This window comes from Lissotriton vulgaris, chromosome 10 (genome assembly GCF_964263255.1).
Source record: "Lissotriton vulgaris chromosome 10, aLisVul1.2, whole genome shotgun sequence".
Taxonomy (NCBI): domain Eukaryota; kingdom Metazoa; phylum Chordata; class Amphibia; order Caudata; family Salamandridae; genus Lissotriton; species Lissotriton vulgaris.
Window position 1 is genome coordinate 553613160 of NC_141698.1, and position 5280 is coordinate 553618439.

Sequence of the window (5280 nt, forward strand, 5' to 3'; positions counted from 1 at the left end):
ACCCATGCGCCCTAGCACACTAAAGACATAATCCCACTCCAGCGAGTCAAACGCTTTAGTGGCGTCTAGGAAGATGGCTGCCATAGGCAAGTCTTCGTGAACAGAGTCATACACTGAGAAGAAGGTACGAAGGTTGTGTGACGTCGCCCTACCTGGGACAAAGCCAGCCTGGTCAGGAAGGATAAGGTTTGGTAACAAGAGACTAATGCGCGTAGCGATGAGCTTAGCAAGGATCTTCACATCACATGTCAACAACGATAAGGGCCTATAGGAATCGCAGTGCGAAGCAGGTTTCCCAGGCTTAAGCAAGGAGATAATGAGAGCGGCCCTCATGGACGCGGGGAGGTGACCAACCTCCAAAGCATCTTCGTACACCTCCCGCAGGACTGGCGCCATGAAGTCGATATACGTTTTATAAAATTCAATGGGGATGCCGTCCAACCCCGTGGCTTTACCTGATTGCATGTGCATGATGGCCTCTCTGACCTCGTCTAGCTCAAACGGGGCGCTCAAGAACGCCCTCTGGGAATCACTCAACCACCCCAACGACACATCAGCAAGGTAATCATCTAGGGAAAGTCTCTCTGCTCTAACCGAGGTGTAAAGTGTACTATAATGTTGAACAAATTCATTTAATATCTGCGTGGTGTCTCTTAGTAGCAACCCTTCAGCAGTTTCCAATTCTAGGATAATAGTGGGCGTGCACATAAGCTTTACTGTAGTAGCCAGGGCCTTCCCAGGTCTGTCGCCCTCCCCATACCTTCGCGCCACCCAATACTTGTGCCTGAACTTCACCTCTCGGGCAGCCTCATCTGAATATTCCGATATCATTGCCCGTATCTCAGCCAGCTTGTTGCCATCCGGGTGTACACGGAGGGACTCTTCTGCCCATCCTAGATTAGTTTCCAGGGCCTTTAACCTATTCAGGATGCTCTTGAGGACCCCGGAGCCCTTAGCTATGCAGAAGCCTCGAAGCGTGACTTTAAATGCATCCCATATGGTTTCAACATCCCGCACCGAGTCCTTATTGCGTTTAAAGAAATCCATATCTAGGAGCATCGAAGGTTGCATACGCCACGCCGTGACAGGGGGGCCTAATTCTGTCCCTTTCAATGTAACATGGACCGGGGAATGATCAGAATATGTCCTGGGGAGGTGCGCTGCATGTGTCAGAGAGGTGTAAAGGTGAGATGTTAAAAAGACATAGTCAAGCCTAGCCCAAGATTTCGCCTGCGCAGTGAAGTGAGTACCCTCCCCCTTCGGGCCACAATGTGAGCGCCATGCATCTATGAGGTGGTTGTCTTCTACAATTGCACGTAGGGTCTCCCGCCCATTAGTGTAGTGATGCGGGCCGGGTGTGATCGGTCCAGTGTCGGGTTGATGGCCACATTAAAATCCCCCCCCCCATATGACGTGTTGCGACCCCGTCTCCACTATGGCGGCCCATAAAGCCGTAAAGTAGTGCGGATCATCAACGTTAGGCCCATAACAGCAGGCGAGGGTCACTGTCATACGCCCTAGCCTGCCCCACATCAAGCAATACCTCCCCTGTGGATCCGTCTTCGAGCCAGCCATATAAAAGGGCGTAGTCCTCTTGATCAGAATAGCTGTACCTCGTGCATAAGAGGAGTATGAAGAGAATGCAGTATATGAGGCCCATCTGCTGCCAAATGCGTGTGGTCGATTGGATGCAAAGTGTGTGTCTTGTAGGAAGGCGATGTGTATTTTATGTCGATCTAGATATGCCAAGATCTGCCTCCTCTTTTTATGGTCCCCCAACCCTCTCACGTTCCACGTGAGTACATTCAGGTATGTGTCTCCCATAAGTGCAGCCTATGACATAGTTGAAAAAGCAAGACATCCCTCAAGCCAAAATGACAATCTGTACTTCCCCCATTAGCAGCACTGTGTGTCAACCACTCAAACCGCTCATATCGGCCAACAGATCCACCCCCCTCTCGATCGCCAGCGAGCCACCTCGCCGTGTAACCATTAGGCGATCCCATAGGTATTAGTGCACATGCTAAAAACCAAAACCAAACTAGTGTCCCTAAACAGGCCCAACTTCCCCATCTGCTTAGGCACAGATACGATTCTCCAGTATGCAACCCATTCAACATGAGCCAAGCATAGACAAGGCATCCAGACAGTACCCCCCCCCCTCCCCACCACATCCCAGCAGTAGGACAAGGTAGGCAACATTTCCAAACACCTTTAACAGCCCACTTCTCAGTTCCCCACCGCTCAGTACTTCATCTGTAAACCAGTCTACGCCAGATGCAGTCCCTGCACGTAGGGTCCCACGCCCCCCACCCACCTCCCACTGAAGCATCCCCAACTTGCCAGCATCCCACTCCCACCCCCCACCCTTAGAAAAATCACAACAATAGAACATCAAAAGAGCAAAAGTCAAGGTCCTTGGGGTACACCCAATTGGGGTCATCAGAGGTGCACTCCCTTCCACCCCCAGTCCTCCCACTCCGTACAAGTCCTCCCTTAACGTCTCCGTCCAGACGGGAGAGGGAGTATGGGGGTGGGGGCCTGGCATACATTACCACCTGCAGATCCGCACCCGACCTTGGCCCCACCGGAGCCAGTCGCAATTGCCGCACACCAATTCATCAGTCGTCTCTTAGCGAGAGAATGCAGGGCACCTCAATGCAAGTGTCATTCATTCTGAACCAGAGTCATGCAGGCCTTCCGCATTCGCAGATCTCCGACCACGTTTTGGCAATGTTTTAATATAGTCTTCAACTTGTTGTGGGTTCAGAAAGAAATGTTGCGTGCCTTGATGAGTCACTCGCAGCTTGGCCGGGTACAAGAGCGCATAATCAATATTCAGGTCTCGCAGTTTCCTCTTCACAGCCAGGAATTCCCGCCGTTGCTCTTGAACCACCGGGGTAAAGTCAGGGTAGATAGAGAATGGCACTCCCTCGTAGGCGAGGTTTTGGTTCGCCCGGGCCGCCCGCAGCGCCGTATCTCAGTCTCGATAGTTGAGCAGGCGCGCAATGATGGGCCGCGGTGGGGCGCCAGGCTGGGGCTGGGGCCCAAGGGAGCGATGGGCCCGCTCCACAATAAACCTTTTCGAGAGGGCCTCCGCGCCCACAGTCGCTGTGAGAAGTTTTTCAATGTAGAGCTCCATCTTCCCTGTATTGGTCGATTCGGGAATGCCCGTGACCCGTATGTTGTTCCGTCTACTCCTCGCTTCTAACTCCTCGTTTTTGGCGGCAATCACCCTCAGCACATTGTCCATACGGGAAAGCCGTGTAGCATGAGCCGCCGTGGTATCATCATTTTCGGATATTCGGCGCTCCACCTCTGTCAGGCGCTCCTCATGAATGTCCATTTTTTGGACGATGCCATCCATTCTGGCGGACAACCTATCCACCTTGTCCACCACAGTGGCAAAGCCCTGGCGCATCTCCTGCAGCATCGTGGCAATATCCGGGGCCGTGTGGGAAATCTCCGCTGCCGGGCTCCTAGGCTGACCAACATCTCCCGTCTGCCTAGTTACTTTCTTCTGTGCTGCAGGCTCAAATTGTGGCTTGGGCTGTTTGTTATCCGGCTTCCCCATGGTGGCACGGAGAGAGGCTTGGTCCAGCGGCACTCCCACCGAAATAACTGTAATGCGCAGAGTGTTTGTGTAGATGAGCTGCACGGGCCGGCCCGGGCTTGCAAGCCTCTTCAGGGGGCAGCGGCAGACCGAGTGTCTCGCCACCGGTTCTGGTGCAGTCAGAGCCCGAGTGTCGCCACAGGTCCCCCGCCTTGGGTGCCGCACCGGTGGTCCTTCCGACAACAGCCAGAGTCCAATGCCGCTGCTAGTTCCAGCGCTTCCACCGGTTCATGGCCTGCGCGCCACGTGGCGATCCGGGGCGTCGCGTGAATTCCGTAGCCGCCGCCGGCAAGTGCTCAATCAGGTCGCACCACCGCTGCTTTTTCAGCTCGCTCTATCTCAGCAACCGCAGGTTGTAGGGTCCCCAAACTTGGACAGAGTGGGCAGCGTCACTTGTTGCTCCTCCAAGGGGCTTTTCAGGCGGGTGGGCGCAGATTTGAAAGGATTACAGCAGGATGAAAATGCCAGGCTGCTGGAGCCTCACTGAGGTGCGGCCATTCAGCTCGTGCACCCTCTAGCGCCTCCAAGTTAATAAGTGTTACATGGGCCAATGAGGATGCTCCATAGCTGTAGGACCAGAGTGGAAACTGCAGTATCAGCCAATGGAATCGTTTTTACTAAAACAGGAAATGGAAACTGCAGTATCAGCCAATGGAAAAGTTTTTACTTGCCGGGAACAGGGAGGAAGTTGATATGTGTTACATGGGCCAATAGGGATGCTCCATAACTGTAGGACCAGAGTGGAAACTGTATTATCAGCCAATGGAATCGTTTTTACTTGACTGGAACATGGAGGAAGTTAATAAGTGTTACATGGGCCAATGAGGATGCTCCATAGCTGTAGGACCAGAGTGGAAACTGCAGTATCAGCCAATGGAATCGTTTTTACTAAAACAGGAAATGGAAACTGCATTATCAGCCAATGGAAACGTTTTTACTTGCCTGGAACAGGGACGAAGTTGATATGTGTTACATGGGCCAATGGGGATGCTCCATAGCTGTACGACCAGAGTGGAAACCAGTATCAGCCAATGGAATCGTTTTTACTAGAACAGGAAGTGGCTGCTTCTCAAAAGAAGTGTGCCACAGTGCTTGGACCAGTCCACACACAGGGTAGCTGTAGGACCGTAGTGGAAACTGCAGTATTAGCCAATTGTAAAATATTTATAAGTAGTTTCGTAGGAAGACCTGCACACACTAAAAGGGATCACCCATGTTGGTGGGTACAAACCCAAGTCCTCTATTAAGAACTTGTTCCTCAATGTCACTGAGGGTCCAAGAGCTAATATTCACTATGAGACTCTCCCCTCTGTGCTAGGTCCTGCTTGTTGTTGTTGCTGCAGATGGCCCTTCCTGCTTCGGGTGTAGGGAAAGGATGGTTTGTCTTCCCAATGAACCTGGGGTTGGCCTCTCCTTCTGCCTCTGCTCCGTCCACGGCCCTGTCCTGAAACAGCCTGGACATTAAACCATTGTGGTGGAGGCTAAAAATTGGGCATTGGTTGCTGGAATTGTGGCTGATGATATCCCCAAGCAGCCGGAGGTCATTACCTCCTTGTCTGGCCCCCCTACGATTGGGCCTATTGAAATGACCTCTTCTCTGCCCCGTTGATGTACTACTACGCGGTGAGTCTGAGTCACTGGAGCGTGGGGCTGAGGAAGATGTGGAA